The following is a 22,520-nucleotide window of genomic DNA, read 5'->3' as shown; positions in this document are numbered from 1 at the left end:
TGCCGATTTCTTTCCCTGTTTTGAAAGGATGGAAGAAGCCTGTCTTATTTCAGCCCTTGGGTTACAAACGGTGTTCTCAAACGCTGGTACCCTCTCATCTTCCAAGCCTACTTTACAGCCTGAAGGTAAGCAGATCACCCTAGGGCAACTACTCTTGAGATTGGGGCAGAAGGTGAGGGGTCGGGGAGAGTTCCCTCGAGGCCCGCTGGGCCCACTCCCAGCTCGAGGGTGATGCCCCACCGCAGACGTCGTGGGCAGGCGACTTCTTGAGCTCGCAAACGTGCACGCAGGCAGGACAGCAGGCGGGCTTGGCGGGCAGAGTGGCGGCAAGATTCCTATCCCTGCCCTCAGGAAGCCCAGGAAGAGCGGGCAGAGTAACGAAAGGCGCGCGGGGAGGAACCACCCCAAAGACGCCGCAACGGGCGGACGCCAGGAGGCCCGGCTTCCCGCTCCAACGACGCGCGTCACTCTGGCTCCTTGAAACAAGCTCCCCGGCGCTTGGCCTGCCCTTCCCTTGGGCTCCGGAGAATTTCTGTGGCCATCCCAGCCCCACTAGGACCGCCGTTCGCGCCGCAGACACCTCGGCTCCCGGGGCGGTTGGTCCGCCTCCTCCCTCTAACCGCTCCGGCCGTGGCCGGCGCGCGCGGCGTCGGTGACGTCCACGTAGAGGCGGGACTTCCGGCTTAGCCCGCCGCGGGGTCTCGGGACCGGGTCGGCGCCTTGGCGCCGGAGGAGCGTCGGGCGTCGGGCATCTGACCGAGGCGGCGAGTTGACCGCACCTCGGCGCCGAGTCTGGCCCGGCACCTTGAGGGACCCTGTCCACCGAGGAGGAGCGGGGGCTCTTCGCGGCCGCCCTCTCCGGTCTCGTGGCTCTACCGGGAGACCTCATATTTCCCCAGGGTCCCAAGCCTGAGACTCCTCGGTCCTCCTGCACCTTTTTTGCTGCCTGCGGCGTGAGCGGCCGCTGAGACTCGCCAGACGTGGCGGGCTGGGCGGACACCTCTGCCGTAGGACTCTGCCCCTCAGCCTCAATGCCTCCGCGAACAGAGTTGAGTGGGTGTGGGTGGTTGGAGCTGTGGAGGTGTCCTCCGGGGGCGAGTGAGGCCAGAACACCCGTCACGGTTAAGTTTCCTGCGCGCACGTTGCAAGGACCAGGTGAGAGTATGGTACGTAAAGTCTCTTTCTAGGGACCGTGTCTCATTCATATTTTGGAATACTCTCCCCGCCCCTCGCCAGATTGCCCTACATCTCCCTCCCTTTTTGTTACTTGGTTATAAAGTAATTGGACCGCGTGTTAGAAAAGCGAGACGTGTTCTGTAGGCAATTCAGTGCACACACAATTATGGAGCTCTTTGATGCACTCCGTCATGGTCTGGCATCTTCAGTTTAATTTGTGATGAAAAAGCTATGGTACCATTTTTCTTGGCTTTGAAGACAAGGATGTCTGCGAGTGCTATTGAGGTAGTGTCCAACATGTTAGTGTATTTTGGGCTCCAATGGATACTTTGATAAATCTTTAGTGTCCAAGTTTTGACAATAAATGGACACTTTGGTCTTAAAAACATCCATTGATAAATACTTTAAAAGCTTTTGGTCATATTACTTGTAACGATTAAGCTATTTCAAATAATTTCAAAGAAATCTAGGATAAGGAGAAACTTGTTTTGAATTTTTCATATATGATACATTCATAATTTGTTCAGACTATGAGTGAGTACACAGTACTTTAGGTCTAAAACTGAGTAGGCTGTTAAAGCATTGCTTCTGTTACCAAGCAACAAAATTGTAAACAAATCTAATATTCAACTAGAACATATTAAATGTATCTTTCCTGCAATTATGTGGGTTCAGAATTATTTAAATTCATGGGTTTAGCCTACCGTGGTTATGGTTAACAACTGACTTTTTGTATTCAGGTTTGATTTCAAACGTTTTGTTTAGAATCATTAAAATGTTTTAAATTTCAGTGTTGCACAGGAGTCTTCTGAAAGTTGAAAGTGATTTTTATTTGCTCTTTGTTTATCATAGATTATTATGATGGATATTCCTGTTATTTTGAGTATTTTCTAGTTGAGGTGTGCTGACTATATTTAGGACTATTTTCAAATAACAGCGTGGTAGCAATTTGGAGTAACCTACAGCATTTGGGTGATTTAAATATTGATTATTTACAAGTACTTTTTAAGTCTTGATCTAGCATGTAACCTCACTCTCCACTCATTGAACCCCTAATTATATAATTTATATGACAAACTAAGTTCTCAGCAGGTTTTTTTTTTTTTTTTTTTTTTTTGGTACCAGGGATTGAACCCAGGGGTACTTAACCATTGGGCCACATCCCCAGCCCTGTTTTATATTTTATTTAGAGGCAGGGTCTTGGTAAATTGCTTAGAGCCTCATTGATTTCCTGTGGCAGCTTTGAATTCAGATCCTCCTGCCTCAGCCTCCTGACCTGCTGGGAGGATGCCTGCCTAAACAAGTTTTCAGAACTTTTTAAATGATCCTTTCAGTGCAGTAGCCTTTCAAGTAAATATGTGAGGAGATTTGAGATTGGGACAAATGACCTCTTTGAAACTGAATTGTTACTAATGGGGAGTAGGAACTTCCAAGTGTACTTAATACCCTTGGTATTGCTAAAATCTATAGACTTCATTTTAGTGTCCTCCCTACCTCCCATATGCTGATGTTGAAATAATATTCAGAAGTTAGGCAAGACAAAGAAGAAAAAAAATCAAGAATAATTCATGTTGTGTAATAAAGTTATTAGTAATTAGAAATCAGAATTATGGAACTATGTCATTAGAAAGGTCTAATTCAAGAAGCTTAGAAGAATTAATTCTTCTTTTTTATACTCGACATTGAACCCCGGGGAGCTTAACTGCTGAGCCATGTCCCCAGCCCTTTAAATTTTTTGTTTTGAGATGTGATCTTACTAAATTGTTTAGGGCCTTGCTAAGTTTTTGAGGCTGGTCTTGAACTTGTGATCTTCCTGAACCACTGGGATTATAGATGTATGCCACCGTGCCAGGCCAGAAGAATGATTGTTAACAGATTGGTGAATTGTCAAAAATTTGTCCCCAAGACACTGTCTCTTTGCATAAAGTAAATTAATTTGGTTTTAATGTTGTTATATGTAATGTATTAGGCTTAGTAAGTAATTTTCTTATCTCGTTTAACCTGTGTATACTTCTAGAGAATGTGTATATATGTATCCATGTAAAAAGGTTTTACTAATTGAAATTCTTAGTTGAATTCTTAATTTTCTCATCTGTCATTCCAAGCTTATATTCTTGATTTCTTTCTTTCTTTCTTAAAATCTTAATTTCAATACGGTTCAATTCCATCATGACCTCTAAAATCTTATATTTTTTGGGTGGGGAGGGTTTACCACTAAGCAACATCCCTAGACTGTTTTTATATTTTAAGACAGGACCTTGCTAAGTTATTAAGGATGTCCTCAAACTTGTAATCCTTCTGCCTCAGCATCCTGAGTTTCTGAGTATGCTACCTGCCTGGCTGTAATACACATTTGTGAGTCATGCTTATTTGATACTTTGTTATATTACTTTGTCTTGCCTTCCTAACTAGATTCTGAGCTATTTAAGGGCAAAACACCAAATCTCAGTAACCTATATCCTTAGTTTCTTCCAAATAGAGACTGCTGAATAAATGTTTCTCAAAGATGATGAATATGTATTTCTATGCTTACCCCATTCTATAGCATAGGGGAAGTGAGAACATTGTTTGAGAGGGTAGTAACTGACTTATGAAAAACAACAGTAAGCTATAAGAAAGGGGATTAAAAAGTGGGGGTTTATTGAAATCAAAGGGAAAGGCTCTGTTCCTAGAAAGTGTGCATATTTGAGAATTTCCCATGATAGTACCAGCAGGAGGGATTCCCTCAGGCATGCTGGCACTTCTCCCATGTGGGTTATCGAATTTGATCAATTTCCTTATTCTTCCTTAATTTGTTTTTTCCTTCAGCTTTCCTCTCGTACCCGCCTTCCATCCTCTTTCCCCATTTCCCTATTTTATTCCTTTCCATCCTTTTTTTTTTTTTTGAAGGGGGGGTACTTGGGATTGAACCCAGGGGTGCTTAACAAATGAGCCATATCCCTAGAACCCTTCCCCGCTTTTTAATTTTTTTTTTTTTTTTAAGAGACAAGGTCTCACTAAGTTGCTGAGGCTGAATTTGAACTCAGAATCCTCCTGCCTCATCCTCCTGAGCTGCTGTCCATCCTACTTTTTGACCTGGTCAAGACTAAACATTTGTTAGTGCTTTCATCTGGCCCTCATAAATTAGCAGTTCTCTGAAATATATCTATATCTATCTCCATCTGTCCATCCTCCATCAGTACTGCCCTCTGGTTCATGGAAAAAAATAACTGTCAAGTCCAGTAATATTTCTTGTAAGTTTGAGCTGTAATTCAGTATGAAAGAATTTAAAGTCCAGAATGTCCAGTTATTTGCTTTCTGTATATTGTGACTTCAAAGTGCTTTTGGATTAAATTCAAGGTTAGGAGGAACCTAAACCTGCTTTTTTCATTTTGGAAAGAACTTGTCATCCTCAAAGTAGGTCTTTGAAATTTCTAGGTAATTTGTGTAATCTTGCCATAAATCTGTATCTGATGCTTATAACAAAGAGTCACTTCGGTTGCAAATATAAAAAATTGAAATTGAGTCTTAATATTTTAAAATCTTTGTTTGATTCAGTTTTTTTTTTTTTTTTTTGAGTTTGCCAGTCTAGTTTCTGGGTTGTTGCCCAGTAACACAATTGCAGTATACATAGCAACCATTGGAAACAGTGGCTCTGGGACTATGGGGCTTTTCCTTATGTTGTTGCAGTGCTTATCTCTAGTGTTCTTATTTAATCTTGTTACCTGAATCATATTTTGGTTTAAGCAGGTATTTTAGAGATTTTTAAAAAGCATAAAATATATGTTCTTAACTTTGATGGAATGTTGACAAATGATAACTTTTTAAAAAAATTATCTTTTAGTTGTAGTTGGACACAATATCTTTATTTTTAATGTGGTGCTGAGGATTGAATCCAGGGCCTTGCACATGCTCTACTGCTGAGCCACTACCCCAGCCCCAACAAATGATAAATTTTTGCACATTGTTTTTCACAAAGAAATGTGTGATAAATATGTATTGAATTGAATTATAGTGTATGTGAAGGACATGTGAAAAGACTGTATCAACTAAAAATTATTCTATTCTGGGCAGAAAAACTATTAAGTAAAAATTAACATCACACTTCTCTACAACTGATACAGCCAGCTGGAATGGATGAAATTGAAATGAACGTTTTTGTATTACTTCTGGAACTTCTAGGAAAGCTATATCAGTAATCATAATTGAATAGGCACTGGGATTTTGTGGGAAGAGAGTTGTGATTCAGGAGATGAAGCCTTGACTGGATGAGTCACTTAACCTTTCTTGGCCTATTTTCCTATTTGAAAAAATAAAGACTTATTTAAGAAATTGTATGCTTCCAATTATTTTAGTGCTTATTATATATCTTGCACTGTGCTGGGCACTGGGGGGATTGACAGTAAGACTTAATGCTGTTTCAAATGCCTTCTCCACTGGGAGAAACGGATAAAGTAACTTGTAATAGAATGTGGTAAATGTTCTGAGAATAACTGAGAATATATTCTGGGTTAAGTAGGAAGGATACTTGACCTAGAATTGCAGCTGAGGAATGTTAATTAGAATTAGTACATATAATTTGAGCATATTTAGAGAAGTAATTCAACCTGACCTGCCAAGGATTAGGGAAAACTAGGAAGAGAAAATGTGTTGGAATTGGAGAGACAGAATCAGGAGTTATCAGCAACAGTCATAATTGAGATCCTAGATGTAGATGACATTCCTAGGGATAGTGTGTAAAATCAGAAAAGAGTGAGTATCAAGTTGTAATGGGTAGATGGAGAAAGAGTAAGGAGGAAAACCAAGGTCAGGTCTTGGAAGCCGGGAGAAGTATGCATATTACATTTAGTTTATTGATTGAAATTGTTCAAGAAACTTTGTGTAGCACTATCAGTGTAAACATATCCATAGAAAAGTCTTCTACAGAGATCTGAACTTGAAAATGAAGATAGATTAAGTCTTTGATTAGCGGTATAAAGGGAAAGAGTATGTACTTTGGAACCTGAATTTTGAAGTCAAAGACTAGAATTTTGGCTATGTACTTTACTAGCTATTTGACTTTTCAGATAGGATAATTAGTTTTTTGGTCATCATTGTCTTCATGTGTAAAATGATAGAAAACCTTTCTGCAGAGTCATATAGATTCAAAAAAGGTAAGTAGTAATGATTGACTCAGTTATAGTGGGCTGTTTACTAGTAGATTTTTCACCCAGTTCATGTTATAGTTTTCCTGAACTACACACCCTTCTCTTCTTCCCCTTCTCTACCCCTGATCATATTACTTTATCCTTTAAGATCTACTGCCTTTTGTTTGATACCTTCTTATATGAATGATATCGCAAGTTTCCTATAATGGAATGAACGTTGTTCTTGTATCCCTCAGAATTCTCAACTTTTTTTTTTTTTTGGCAGTGCTAGGGATTGAATCTGGGGCCTAATTCATGACAGTGCAATGCTCTGCCACTGAGTTACACTTCTAGTCACCCTTCCTTCCACTTTTTAAAAAGATTTGAGACAGCTTGAGGCAGATTCTTGCTCAGGCTGGCCTCAGTCTTGTGATTCTGCTGGCCTCCTGAACACTGGTATTATAGGTGTGTCACTTTGTCTTGTTTAAAAAAAAAAAAAAAAAAAAACAGAAACAGAAACAAAACAACAAAAAAACCCCTTGTAAACTAAGGTTGATAATGATGTTTCCTCTTTTGTTCTTGAGTTTGATATTTTTATCTTTTATTTTCCTGGTCAACCTCACTAAGGGTTTGTCAATTTTGATGACCTTTCAAAGAACCAACTTTTTCTTTTCCCCCCCTATTTTTGTGTTTTCTAATTCATTGATTTTTACTTTATTAATGATATTTTTCTTTCTGCTTGCTTTGGGTTAATGTGCTCTTTTTTCTCTAGTTTCTATATGGAAGCTTATATTATTGACATGAAACCTTTCATATTATACAGTTGTTTAAAACTATAAATTTTCTTCTGAAACTTGGTTTAGGTGCATTTTGCATATTTTGATTTGTTATGTTTTGTACTCATTTGATTCACACTATTTTATTTTTTGCTTAAATTTATTTTCTGTTCCTTTTTAAATTTCAAGTAGGTATATATGATAGCAGAATGTATTTTGATTCATTGTACATAATTGCAGCACAATTTATATTTCTTTTTTTAAACTATATTTTAAAAACTTTCTTGTGTTTTTTTTCTTTGATCCAGTAATTATTTAGAAGCTCATTGTTGAATTTACTAGTAATTGAGGTGTTACTAGATTTCTTTCTGTTGAAGATTACTATTTTATGATTTCAAATTCTTGTATTTACTATTTTGAGGTCTGGAATATAGTTTGTCCTGGAGACTGTTTTATGTGTGTTTGAAAAGGTGTGTATTTTGCAGTTTCTGAGTGGCATGTTCTGTCATTTATATCATGTTGATTGATGAGGTCAATGGAGTCCTATATTGCAGATTTTCTGTCTTCTTCTGTCATTTATAGTAGACTTCAACTATTTTTGTTGAATTGTCTGTATCTCTTGTTTCATGAATTTCGGGGTTCTGTTGTTAGATTCATAAAAACACATACAATTATATCTTTCTGATGTATCGATCTATTTTTCATTATGAAATGTCCATCTTTGTCTTAAGTAATATTTCTGGTCTTCCATTCTGTTTTCTCATTTTCATATATGCACTCTAGCTTCCTGTTACTGTTTGGTGTGTGTGTGTGTGTGTGTTTCCCTTATTGTGTTTCTTTTAACCTTTTACATCTTTGAATTATAGATGTCTCTCATAGACAGCACATAGTTGGGTTTTGTTTTTCTGATCCAATGTAACATTCTCTGTCTTTTGAATGTGGTGGTTAGTTCATTCACATTTGATGTCATTGTTGATATTGTGGACTTACATCTGTCATTTTCTCTTTCTCATTTTTCCCCTGTGCCTCTTTTTTTTTTCTTTCTCCCAATACAAGGAACTTTATATGTAATAGTTAATAAATCAGCAGGCAAGTTTTCTGGGGCAAGTGACTATCTGAAGAAAAGGAGAAAAGAATTCCTCTATTTCACACAAAACAAAGATAAATTTCAGGAGAATTAAGAACCATACATGATAATTTGCCACAGTCTGGCTTGGCACAATTCACTTGTCAAGCAGAAACGAACTTTATTTTTAGAACACACACGCGGCACCACACAAGCTCTTTAGGAATTCCCTCAGAGCCCAACTGCCACCACCGGCTTCTGGCGAGCCTCTCAACCCCCACTCCTCCCACTCTTGAGGCCAATTGGCTGGGTCACGTGGGTGGAGCCAAAAGAGTCCCCCAATGAGCAGCTCTGTGGTCTGAAAGGGCGGGGAAACAGCCCATGAGCATCATTGCAGAGGAGCCAATCAACTGGAAGTTTGCTGGGGCTGCTTCGGCTGTGGCTCTCAACATCTCTCCCTCTCTGTTTAATTAAACAACAAGCATGTGGCTTAGGGACCATGCCTGCCTTAGGTTGTCCAATACTACATATTGTCCTTGTCATCGGATGAGCTGACTTCAAGGCGTCAGCCTCCTGTCTTAGGTTGGTACCATTGCAATTGGATCTTACCCATCATTGACTACTGCCCAGCATAGAGCCACACCTGTGGATAGGCCTTTGTACTAGTGGGGGGGTGAGGTTCTTTGCCTCACCTCTGTTGGCCCCCAAATTTTAGCTGAACGACCATCACAAGCTGAAGGGAGGAGGATACACCAAGCCAATTGACGGCTCCTTTTGGAAAAATTGTACCACCCATGACACCATCAGCAAAAATATCTCGGCACTACCACAAGTCACTGTACCAACAGGTAGTTCACAATGCATACAAGTGATACATAGTCGAGGCAAGTTCTGCAAGCAGTTCGGTGATAGCTATTGCCGAAGCTGTAGTTTGGTTTTATCTTTGTCTTCACCGGCACTGGGATGAAGATAGGAATTCTGGCAATAATGGCTAAAGAAAAAATTATGTAACATTCCAGCAGGCACTAAAAGAAAACAATTTTCTGAACAATTTACATTATCCTGAACAGAATTATTAAATATAATGAAAAGGAAAGGTGAAAGTAAACAAACAGATCTGTTAACCTCCTTTTTTGTTCACATATTAAAACAATCCTCAACAGCTGTTTACCCAATATAAATTAAACCATTTAAATCACGTGAATAAGAAAAAAAATATTTGGATCCATTTTTTCATGAGCACTCGTCATATATGATATATGGACATATGCACATACAAACATACAACACAAAACACAAGTGTGCACACATAATATAATACATACAACACATAATAGTAAAGGCCTTGTAACTTTTTACAGGTGAAATCTCCATTGCAATGTTTAAAAACTCCATAGTCAAAAAATAGAACTGATCAGCAAAACATTAACCTAGGTCTGTATGAGCTCAAAAAACAAAATAGAACTTCATGATGTGGGAAAGGGCAATAATAAATAAATAAATAAATAAATAAATAAAGCATCCTGGTTTCATTAGCCTCTAGGTGTGGGAGAACCACTGTCGCAGATGTAAGGATAGCCAAACTGGAGTTCTGGATATCAGCTGTTATGGATTTGAGCCAAATCATCTTTTTTTTGGTCTGTAGAAATCGCTTTAGTTAGTCTCTCTGGAATCCAAATGGCTGCTGTTCTTCCTGTGGAAACACACAAACAGACCTCCGACTCCAGACAATCACTGGGTCAGGACCTTTCCATTGTTCTGTTAGAATATCCTTCCAAAGTACCTTGGGCTTATGTACATTTTTTGGACACATATGCCTTTCTGCAGCACTAAGCCCTGATGAATCCAAATTTAAAAAGTTCAGAGTAAAAAGGGTTATTTTAAGTTTATCTTTGGGGGATATATACCCCTTCCCAATTCCCTCTTTTTGCTTTAATAAGTACATTTTAATAGTTTGATGAGCTCTTTCAACTATGCCTTGTCCCTGTGGATTGTATGGGATTCCTGTTATATGAGTAATGCCAAATGATGAGCAAAATTGTTTAAAAGAGGTAGAAATATAGCCAGGGCCATTATCTGTTTTTAACTGTTTTGGAATGCCTATAGTGGCAAAATTTTGTAAGCAATGAGCTATAATATTTTTAATTTTTTCTCCGGTATGAAGGGAGCCCATCAAAAATCTGGAAGAAGTATCAACTGTAACATGCAAATATTTTAATTTTCCAAATTCTGGCAAGTGAAGTTTGCTGGGGCTGCTGTGAGCCAATCAGCTGGAAGTTTGCTGGGGCCGCTTTGGCTGTGCCTCTCAACAATAATTAAAACCTTAAAATGTTTTAAAAAGATATAACAGAACATGTTCATGTCACAAAGAAACCCCTTACGATTGAATTGAAGTATAAAAATTTAAAGTCTGCATCTAACAAAGATTTGTTTTTTTTTCATTTATTCTAATTTATTATATATGACAGTAGAACGCATTTCAATTCATGTTACACAAATAGAGCACAATTTTTTATGTCTCTGGTTATACACAAAGTAGAGTCACACCATTTGTGTTTTCTTTTTTTTTTTTTTAATATTTTTAGTTGTGGACCTTTATTTTATTTATGTATATGTGGTGCTGAAAATCGAACCCAGTAACTCACACATGCTAGGCAAGCACTCTACCAATGACCCACAATCCCAGTCCACTGTTCATGTTTTCATATGTGTACTTAGGGTAATAATGTCTGTCTCATTCCACTGTATTTCCTAATCCCATCCCCCCTCCTTTCCCTCCCACCCCTTTACCCTGCCAAAGTTCCTCTATTCCTCCCATGCTCCATCCCCCATCCCCCTTATGAATCAGCATCCTTATATTAGAGAAGACATTCGGCATTTTGTGGTTTTTTTTTGGGGGGGGGGGTGGAAATGTGAATGGCATAGTTTTCCTAAATTTCTTTTTCAACAGATTGGTTATTGGAGTATAGGGTATTGATTTTGTATTCTGCTAATTTGATGAATTTACTTATAAATACTAGAAATTTTATGGTTGGGCTTTTTGGGTCATTTGAACATAGGATCATGTCTTCATCAAACAGATAATTTTAAGTCTTCTTTACCTATTTCTATCCCTTTAATTTCTTTCTTTCTCTTGCCTAATTGCTCTGGCTAGAGTTTCAAGGACTTTTGTTGAATACTAGTGGTGAAAGTGGGCATATTTGTCTTGTTCCTGTTTTTAAAGGAAATGCTTTAATTTTTTTTTCTCCATTCAGAATGATGTTGGCCTTGGTTTTTGCATATATAGCCTTTAAAATGTTATTCCTTCTATTTATAGTGTTTTAAACATGAATGGATGCTGTACTTTGTCCAATGCTTTTTCTGCACCTATTGAGGTGATCATGTGATTCTTGTCTAAGAAAAGTATATTTATGTGGTGAATTGCATTTATTTCCGTATGTTGAACCAGCTTTTCATTCCTGGGGTAAAACCTACTTGATATGTTGCATTATCTTTTTAATGTGCTTTTGTATGTGTTTGCCAATATCATAAAAAATTTTTGTGTCTATATTCATTAAGGATATAGGTCTAAAGTTTCCTTTCCTTGATGTGTCTTTGTCTGGTTTTGATATCAAGTTGATACTGGTTTTGTAGAATTGAGTTTGACAAATTTCCCCCCTTTTCTATTTCAAGGAATAATTTGAGGAGGATTGGTATTAGTTTTCCTTAATGGTCTGGTAGAACTAGACCAAGAATTTGTCCGGTCCTGGGCTTTTCTTTGTTGGAAGGCTTTTGATGGCTGTTTTAATTTCATTACTTAAAATTTAAATTTTCTGTGTTCTCGTGGCTCAATTTGGGTAGGTTATGTGTGTCTAGGAATTTGTTCATATCCTCAGGATTTTCTAGCTTATTGGAGTATACATTTTCAAAACAGTTTCTGATGATCATCTGGATTTCAGGATCTGTGACAATATTTCCTATTTCATCTCAGATTTTGATAATTTGAGTTTTTTCCCTCTTTTTGTTAGCTTGACTAAAGGTTTATCAATTTTGTTTATCCCTTCAAAAAACCAACCTTGTTTCGTTGATCTTTTGTATTTTTTTAATCTCAATTTTATTGATTTGTCTCTGATTTTAATTATTTCCTGACTTCTGCTAGTTTTGGTGTTGGTTGGTTCTTTTTTCTTTTTCTCCTAGTGCCTTAAGATATGATGTTAATGTATGGGCTCAATGCTATGAACTTTCTACTTAGAACTGCCTTCATACAGTCCCAGAAATTTTGATATTTTGTATAATTTTTCATATTTACTTCTAAGTATTTTTTTTATTTCTCCACTGATTTCTTCTGCTACCCATTCATTATTCAAAAGCATATTATTTAATCTCCAGGTGTTAACATGGTTTCTGTTTTTTTATCTTAACTTTGATTGCTAATTTTATTCTGTTATGATCTGATAGAATGCAAGTTATTATCTCTTTCTTGGTATTTGCTTTGTGACCTAAAATATGATCATATTTTAGAAAATGTTCCGTATTGCTGAGAAGAAATTGAATTCAGTCATTGCTGGATGAAATATTCTATAGATGTCTGTTAGGTCCATATTATTAATTGTATTTTAGTTCTGTGCAATCTTAATTTTTGTTTGGTTGATCTATCCAGTGCTGAGAGAAGTTCGCTAAAGTCATTGTGGTCTATTTGGTTCTTAATATCAAGAAGGGTTGTTTTTTTTTTTGATGTGAGTAGATGCTCCATTGTTTGGGGCATAAATATTTATGATCATTATATCTTGTTGATGGATGATTCCCTTAAGCAATATGAAATGACCTTCTTTGTCTTTACTGATTAATTTTGACTTGAAGTCCACCTTATAATAGTAACCCCTGCTTGTTTATGAAATCCATGTGAATGGTGTATATTTTTTCCCATCCTTTTACCTTTAGTCTGTGGATGTCTTTGCCCGTGAAGTGTGTCTCTTGTAGACAGCATATTGTTGGGTCTCGTTTTTTAATTCAATCTGCCAACCTATGTCTTTTGAATAGAGTTTAGACTGTTTATATTCAATGTTGTTATTGATAGATGATTTTTGTTTCCTGACATTTTGATTTATTTCTAGTGTTTAAATTGGACTTGATTCTCCAGTTTTGATTCTGTGCTCCAAGTATTCTTAGTATAATTTTTTTCCTATGCAGGTTATCATTTTTCATAAAATATTTTATGAGTACGTTTTGTAGTGCAGGCTTTCTAGTAATGAATTCTTTTAGCTTTTGTTTATCATGGAAGGTTTTTATGTCATTTTCAATTCTGAAGCTTAATTTTGCTAGGTATAGTTTTCTTAGTTGGCATCCATTTTCTTTCAGAACTTGGCATATATTATTTCAAGCCCTCCTAGCTTTTAGGGTCTGGGTTGAGAAATCAGTTGAAATTGGATTGGGTTACCTTTAAATGTGACTAGTTGTTTTACTCTTGTAGCTCTTAAAATTCTATTGTTATTCAATGTGTTAGGCATTTTCATCATAATGTGTTTTGGAGTAATCTATTGTGATTTTGTGTATTTGGAGTTCTCTTGTTTTGAATTTTCATTTCATTTAAGGTTTGGAAAATTTTCTGATATTTCATTGAATAGCTGTACATTCATATAGTTTTTTACTTCAGAGCCTTCCTCTATCCCAATGTATTTTAAATTTGGCCTTTTAATGTTGTATCAGATTTCTTGAATATTCTGTTCATGGTCTCTTGATATCTTTTCTTTACAGTCCACTTTATTTTCAAGATTATATACTTTGTATTTGACACCTGAACACCAGTTTTCAAAGTGGTCTAATCTATTGATGCTTTCCCTTGAACATTAAATTTGTTTATTGATTCCTTCATTTTGAGGATTTTTGTTTGGTTCTTTTTCAGAATTTCTGTTTCTGTTGAAGTGATCTTTCATATCCTGTATTTTCTCTGTGATTTCACTCTTTACATTAAAGTATGAAGTTTCTTAAGTCCTTCACTAACATTTCCTCCTCTCTGGTGTCAGGGAAGTCTGGGGATGTAGCTCAAAGGCAGAGAATCTCTGGGTTTAATCCCCACTTACCTCGCTTGTATCGACTCTGTGTATGTGTATAGCTCTGTTGGATGTGTGGGTGGCATGTGCTTGATCTATCTCTGGTGCCCATTCTTACAGTTTTTTCAACCTGGGCTGATGAACAGTTATCATACCCCCGAAGTAACCTTTACTTCAAACTTTGTAAAATTTCCAGCTCTTCTATCAATTTGTTGCTTGCTCCACAGAGACCTGTGATTTCAGGCTAAAGGAACCACTATCCCTTTCTGTTCACATGCCATGAAGCTCTCCACTTTAAGTCATAATGCACTGAAATGGTTTTTTGGCTATTTTTGAGGAGAGAATTTGTTGACCTAACTCTGTCATGCTGGAAGTAGGAGTTCCCTTCTTTGGTTTATGTTAGAATTTTTCTCCCTGGAGGAAGATATTTATACTTGTTTTATATTACTCTTAATCTTTTGCATAGTGTTAGGTATTTATTTGTCATTCCAAGGGTCCTTATTGAGTTAGATATCCTGATTTTCCTCAAGCATCAAATTAGAAGGACTTTGTATTTTCTAGAATTTTATATAAATGCAGTCATATAACTTTGTACTGCTTTTTGTCTGGAGTCTTTTACTCTGCATAGTTATTTGGACATTTATTCATGTGCATTCTTTTTATTGCTGAGTAATATGACATTGTGTAGATGTACCACAACTTGTTTATCCATTCATCTCTTGATGGACTTGTATTTGTGTTGCCAAAAAAAAAGCTGTTATGAACATTTGTTCATATGATAGATCTATGTAGATATAGGCTTTCATTTCTCATGAGCAAGTACCTATAAATACAATAGCCTGATTTTATGGTAAATCGATGGGTAATTTTTAAGAAACTATAACAGTGATTTCCAAAATGATTGTACCATTTTATATTCCCATCAATAGTGTATAAATATTTCAGTTCTGCATTCTAGACAATACTTGGTATGATTATACCAAGTTTATCCATTCTAATAGGCGTATAGTGATATCTTAAGGCATTTATATATTTGTTGAGATTGTAGGGCTGGTGATCAAACCTTGGGCTTGCCCTTGCTATAGTTCAGTCTCTACCACTCAGTGTGGTTTTAATTTGCATTTCTCTAATGGTATTTAACATCTTTTCAAGGGTTTATTTAATTGTCTTTGGTGAATATTTCAATTTTTTTGCCCGTTTTTTAAATATTGGATTTTTTTAATATTTATTTTTTAGTTGTAGTTGGACACAATACCTTTATTTCACTTATTTATTTGTATGTGGTGCTGAGGATTGAACCCAGGGTCTCGCATGTGCGAGGCAAGTGCTCTCCCACTGAGCCACAACCCCAGCCCTAAAAATTGGGGTTTTTAAACATTCTCTTCCTTACCTACTTCTTTTCCCTCTTCACCTCACCCTCCCTCTCCTTCTCCTGCTGGGAGAAATTAATATAACAATATTGAGTTTTATGATCCACAAATATGGTTGTTCTTGCTTGATCAGTAGCCTCTTTTTCCCCAATGAAAAAAGACCTTACAGACAAGGAACTAACCCTAGCCCTAATCCTAATCTGGCATTTAGGACATACTGAATGGTATGGTTTGGATACATGACATGTTCCCCAAATATCTCATACATGAGATAATGCAGGGAAGCTTAGAAGTGAAAGGAGTAGATTATGAGACATGTAATCTAATCAGTGGATCAGTCAATTTGAATGGATTAACTGGGTGGCAACTATACAGGTACTAGCAGTGTAGTAACTGTGGCTAGCAGAAGTAGCACAGTGCCAAACACACTGCAAGTATGTTTTGGGGTATTATATTTTCCTCTGATCTCTTGTACCCTTCTTTCTTATTGCCCTAAAACTGAGCAGCTTTCCTCCACCAAGCCTTTCTGCTAGGTTGTTCTGCTTAACCTTGGGTCCAGAACAATGGAGTTGACTGTCCATAGCCTGAACCTCTGAAACTGTGAGCCCAAAGTAAACTTTTCCTCCTCTAAGTTGTTTTGTCAAGTATTTTGGTCAGAGTGACAAAAATGGTGATTAACATGCAATAAACATTTATTGAATAATGAAGAATATCCCTAAGCATAATTGTGTATATCTCTGATTAATTTCTTAGGATTAATTCCTAAGAATATGGAATTGCTAGGTCAAAGGATATGTTCATTTTAGAAGTCTGGTTATCAGGCTGACCCCCAGAATTTATTTTTTGAGGTAGTAGTTTCTTGATGGCTAGCTATCATAAAGCATATATGGTTAGTTGTGAAGCAGTGTTCTAGGTGACATTATTCCCCAAACTGTCTATGGAATTGCATTATAAACCTATAACAAACCTGTAGAAAAGTTTTATATCACAGAAATTTCATGGATCACTTTTTTTTTTTTTTTTTTTTTTTCCTCACAAACAGGGTTTACTGTATTGGGAGATAGATGACCAAAAAAAGTAGATTGTTGTTTTTCCTTTGAAGGAGTCATAGTTTCATTAGAAAGATAGGTTATATAGTTAAAAAGCTGCTAGAGGACAAAATTGAAGATGTGAGAGAAACAGAATGTCTGAGAAAAGCAGGAGGAGGGCAGAAAACTATGTAGCACAAAGGAAAACCTATTCTTTATGTTCACTTTCAGAATGTCTGAAATTCTGAAAATAGTTTCATGATTCTTCAGCTTATAGGGTTTTTGGTTTGACTTAGATCTTCATCTTTGGGTTAATTGAAAAGATGTAAGAAAATAATTCAGTTTGGCATAACTATGTGGACAAAGTTGTAAAGGCAAGAATCAACTTGTAGGGCTGGGGATGTGGCTCAAGCCATAGCACGTTCGCCTGGCATGCGTGCGGCCCGGGGATCGATCCTCAGCACCACATACAAAGATGTTGTGTCCGCCAAAAACTAAAAAATAAATATTAAAAAATTCTCTCTCTCTTTCTCTCTCTCAAAAAAAAAAAAAAAAAAAAAAAAAAGAATCAGCTTGTATTAAGGAACTGTAAAGTAAACTGAATTGACTTTAACAAAGAGGTCCACATGGGGCAATAAAATGACTTGTTTTCATTTGTATAGAGAACTGTTTAATGCAGAATGTGAATTTTGTGGAGAAATTTAGATTTGATCAGGAAGCAATAGAAAAGGTTATATTAGTAGTTAAAATGGTGAAAACAATAAGAGAAAGATTGCCTTGTGAATATTTGTAGGCCACGGAGGAACGGGCAAAGACTAAAAAATCTGGGACACTATTGTAGGAAGCTTCTATTAAAGCCTCTATTAAAATTAAATGTAAAATATTTGAGTTTTGACACTAGAACTTGATGGCTTTAGACATGGAAAAGAATGGTTTAAATCAACAGATAAAGAATCAGCAGAATTAATAATCTGTTACAAATAGGAGTTGGGAATGAGTTATGTACTAAGAAACAAGAGAAAGATAGTGGTAATTAACTTTTTTTTTTATAAGTATTTTTCTAGTTGTAGGTAGACACACAGTATCTTTATTTATTTTTATGTGGTACTGAGGATCGAACCCAATGCCTCATACATGCAAGGCAAGTGCTCTACCACTGAGCCCCAGCCCCAGCCCTGGTAATTAACTTTTTTTAAGGAAGCAGGTAGAAAATCTTTTGTTTCAGGCTAGGGGTGTATCTCAGTGGTAGAGTGCTTGCCTAGCACATGTGAGGCACTGGGTTTGATCCTCAGCACCACATTGAAGTAAATAAATAAAATAAACATTGGGGCTGGGGCTAGGGCTCAGTGGTAGAGCACTTGCCTCACGTGTGAGGCACTGGGTTCCATCCTCAGCACCACATAAATTAATAAATGTGTGTGTGTGTGTGTGTGTGTGTGTGTGTGTGTGTATAAATTCTTATTAAGTAAACATTGGGTCCATCTACAACAAAAAATGAAAAATTTAAAAGAAATTTTTTTGTTTTAATTTAATGAGCTTAATGTGTTCATGTAAGGGAGAAAAAGTATTCTTTTCCTCATCCTTTTTTTTTTGGGGGGGGGTTACCAGGGATTGAACTCAGGGGCATTCGACCACTGAGCCATATGCACAGCCTTATTTTCTATTTTATTTAGAGACAAGGTCTCACTGAGTTGCTTAGCTCCTCGCTTTTGCTGAGACTGGCTTTGAACTTGCCATCTTTCTGCTTTAGCCTTCCGAGCCACCACACCTGACTCCCCATCATTTATTGGTTCATAGTTGAACCCATGAAAGATAGATTATCAAGAAAAAAGCATAAAAATTTATTTTAATGAAAGTTTTACATGACTTGGAAACCTTTAGAAATGAGGATCCAAGAAACAGGGAAGCCCATTTATTCTTATACAGTCATGCAGAGGTACCACTGGAGGAAAAAGGGTATGAACTGAAACTGGTGCCACTTCGCAAGGCCTGTTTGCTCAGATTTTTCTTGGTGTCTCTGTCATACTTTTCTCCAGATATAGAAAGGACCCCTCTGGAATGAGGGCCATTAAAGGAAGGTCAGATAAATCTTTTTAGGGGAGACTGCTTCTGGGGATAATGGTGGTAAAGGACAGAAGAGCTTGCTTATATATAGGGTAGAGTGTCATTAAACCCCATTATTGAGCTTTTGTTGAAGGACTTATGAGTAGAACTTGAGTTATGAGCTAGGAGAGAGGTTTGTAATTAGGGTGTAAATTTGTGTGCCATTCAGATAGAAGTAGTAAATAAAGCTTTGAGAGGGGCAATTTCACTTTTCTACAGAGATGCAGCAATGGACCAGAGACTTCTTAGGATAAGTACGAGAAAGGGAAAAAGTAAGGGAGAGTGAAAAGGAACAGAAGGGAGAGTGAAAAGGAACAGAGATGGGAAGTGATTGTGATATTGTTGATGCTAATACAAAAATTGAATCATTAATTTTTCTTTTTTTTCTAGTATTTATATAGTTTAGTAAACACAGTAAATCCTTGATGAAATTATTCATTTGGCAAGAAAGAAATAATGACATTGTTACTTTATTTTCATAGTTTATAAACCATGAGTCAGTATTCTCATGTGATAGAATTTCTGATGTTAATAAATTTTGCACTGGATTATAAAAATTATTTTGCATCATTTAAAAAAAAGCTTACTTATATTAATTTTAGTTCAAGTTGAGGGAATGTAGTATATTTTATATTCACTGTTCATAAGCTACTTTTGATTACCTAAGATTGTAACTTTGTTTTGGCACTAGGGATTGAACTCCAGGGCACTTAACCACTGTGCTATATCCCCAGCCCTTTTAATTTAAAAAAAAATTTTGAGACAGGGTCTTGCTGAGTTGCTTATTAGGGCCTAGTAAGTTGCTAAGGCTGGCTTTGAACTTTCAATTCTCCTGCCTCAGCCTTTTGAGTCGCTGGGATTACAGATGTGCTCCATAGCTCCTAGCAGTTGTAATATTTTTTGAGGTTTGATTTTTTGAGGTTAAATTCTCCAAATGGATTGTTGTACCTTGTTGTGTCACCTCCTCACTGTGTTCTGGTCTTTTCTATTTTCTAAACTAGTTTTCTTGTATCTCTGTTGTAAGCATATTTTCCAAGATAATTTATATAATTTGAAAACTCTTACCACAAGGTGTCATTGTAACCTATAAAAAGAATTTCCATGTAAACATGTGGAACTCAATTGTACAATTTTTACATTTCCTTGTGTTTTAAAATTTTTTTTCTGTTTTATATTTGTTTTTTATTTTTTAGTTATCTCTTAAGATATAGTGTGTGCTTTGTTAAAGGAAAAAAAATAAAAGTAGCTCATGTTCTTGAATTCTCATATTTTTGCACAAACATATGCTTTCCACCCACAAATTTCTTGAGAGTGTGTTGCTATAGAGATGATTTGTTTGAAGGAAAGAATGAGGAGGAGTAGCAGCAGGTGGACATTTAAGGAACAAACTCCTTATTTTATGTCTTTGTTCCTGACAGAACCAGCTTTAGTTTATCCCTCTGCTTATGAAGTCTCTATGGAAGAAAAGTGGATATTCTAAGTCTTCTACTGTGATGGCATTTACACTTTATTAAGATGTATTTGCAAAGTTGCTGTGTTTTGATTTTTCATTCTTTTATTTTTATTTTTTGTAGTTGTAGATGGACGGAATGGCTTTATTTTATTTATTTTTATGTGGTGCTAAGGATCAAACCCAGTGTCTTACACATGCTAGGCAAGTGCTCTACCAATGAGCTATAACCCCAGCCCTGATTTTTCATTCTTATGGAAGATCAGTGCTTGAAGTAATTGTAATCTTTGAAACATTTCTTCCACTTAACTGGATTCCATTTTTGTGTTTTGTGGTTTTTGGTCTTGATTTCCTGGTTGGCGTTTTAACTAGTAACATTAAGATAGTTTTTGGTTGGGAGAAGGGTATCAATATTTATTAACTCTTGCCTCCAAATACAAGACTATTCCTTCTAGACTGCCTGTTGTGCTACTGACTTAATTCAGGCCCTTATCATTACTTTTCTGGATGTTTGATCTCCTTTTCTCCTCTTGGATAACGTAGTTATTTTTCTGAGTACAAATGTATTCCCACCCTGTATTGTCCTCCTTTCATCCAAGTCTTAAAATCTTTCATTGGCTTCCTAATACCAAAGAACGAACTCTAGTCTTCTGTACATGGCCTTCAAGGCCCTTTGGCTCTCCAGGCTCCCCCTTAGTGGTGGTCTTCCTTTCCATCTCAATGCTTTTGTACTTGATGATTCTTCCTTGCATCTCCTTCTTGGCTTTAGCTTTATCTTTGTGAAGTTTTCCCTGAAAACTTCTATACAATCAGGACTTTCTTTTCTCTTCCCCTATACTATTTGTAAATATATTATAGCATCTTTACTTTAAAACTTACTGAATTTATTTTCTTGAAAAGGTAACGTGAAATGTTAAAAAAATTTTAACAATCCAAAAGTGATTTAATTGTATATTTTCTCTTATCCTTGTTCAGTCAGCAGTTGGTGTTTAACATTTGTAGTGATAATGAAATACCTGAGATAATTATAATGAGAAAAAGTTTACTGTGTCACAGTTTTGGAGGTTCTAGTCCAAGATATAGGCAGACCTATATCTATCACTTTGGGCCTCTGCTGGGTATGCCAGATGATGATAGTGGGGAGCTTATGCTAACCTCATGGCTGGGAAGCAAAAGAGAGAGGAGGGACTGGACCTCACAATCCTTATAGTTGGCATGCCCCCAATTACTTAAGGACTCCCACAAGGCCCCTCTTCCTGTAGGTTCACAGAACCTCCCAGTAGTGCTATACCTTGGAGACCAAGCCTTTAACACATGGATCTGTGGGGGACATTCAGCATCTAAACTGTAGCAACATATATTTTCCACTGACACTGTGTGGACAAAAATTTTCTTTTATGTATATCTGTATTTCTATACCCAGCAGTGTGTCTGATATAATAGGCACAGCCTGTGCTGTGAATATGTGCAGACTTTTCATTGCTGAGGAGAAGTCTGCTTGACTTGATGGTTATGTGTATTTCTTTATATCCCTCAAAGTCATCTTATTGTAATTAGACCACTCAGTAGTATGGTTGAATGTCAATAAGTACCTATTGTTTAATTTTTGCTTTTTAAAAATGTTAAATGATTTTAAAATTAACCTGTCTGGAGGATGAGTTTTTAATATCTCATTTCTGACTGTGAGAAATTTTACAATTTCTTTCTGACAGTTTCTAAAAGATGAAAAGGAGAATGCTTGTGTAAACTGTAGAAAAATAATTTTTTCTTATAAAGTTTTGAGACTAAGGTATATATCTTATGGAAATGAAATTAAATCAGAATTTATTTAAATATCATTTTCAGGATGTGTTGTTGGGTCCATAGACAGTCTTTTGTGTATTAGGAGCCATATGGTAGGTAGCCTTTTCTATTTCAGGAGAAAGATGTGACTGTGAGCAAAACAGACTGCAGCTCACACAAAGGTACTAAGTGCTCATAAGTCTCCATGTTATATGAAATAGAGTCTGTACTAAGAAATGTTAAAATGAATTTGAAGTATGGTGTGGGCAAAAATCATCTTTGCTTTCATTGTTCATAATTTATTACAGCTGAGCATTTGAGATTGACTGGTTACTGTATCCTACTTTATAGAATTCTTTTATGGAAATTAAGCTGGGCAGAGGCAAACTGTAAGATTATAAGAATAGAATAACATTTTAATTCAGAATGCTTTATGGTTGATTGCTAACCACTCTAACACATATCTTCTTCCTTTCTTCTTTCCTTGCCTTCTCTTGTTTTTTTTTTTTTTCTTTCCCCCTGAATCACAATTATGGGCCCTGGCACCTTACCAGGGCTTTGAAGGGTCTGCTCCCAGCTGCACTTCAGGTTTTGGCAGGGTGTCAAGATGTGACTATTTCTTGTACGTAAGACAT

General features: G+C 36.6%; 1 protein-coding gene across 4 annotated transcripts in view; it reads left to right on the top strand.

Moving 5' to 3' along the window:
* The first annotated feature begins 705 nt into the window (after positions 1 to 705).
* Positions 706 to 22,520, top strand: part of Cep83 (centrosomal protein 83) — a 121,123-nt gene continuing 99,308 nt past the window's right edge. For all 4 annotated transcript variants that reach the window (XM_076854950.1, XM_076854952.1, XM_076854953.1 and 1 more), the window contains exon 1: positions 706 to 1,166. The gene's annotated coding sequence lies outside the window, so the exon portion shown is untranslated. The remainder of the gene's footprint in view (positions 1,167 to 22,520) is intronic.

This window comes from Callospermophilus lateralis, chromosome 4 (assembly GCF_048772815.1).
Source record: "Callospermophilus lateralis isolate mCalLat2 chromosome 4, mCalLat2.hap1, whole genome shotgun sequence".
In the NCBI taxonomy this organism is placed as follows: Eukaryota; Metazoa; Chordata; class Mammalia; order Rodentia; family Sciuridae; genus Callospermophilus; species Callospermophilus lateralis.
The sequence above is the reverse complement of the archived record's forward strand: the minus strand, read 5'-3'. Positions and strand labels throughout refer to the sequence as shown.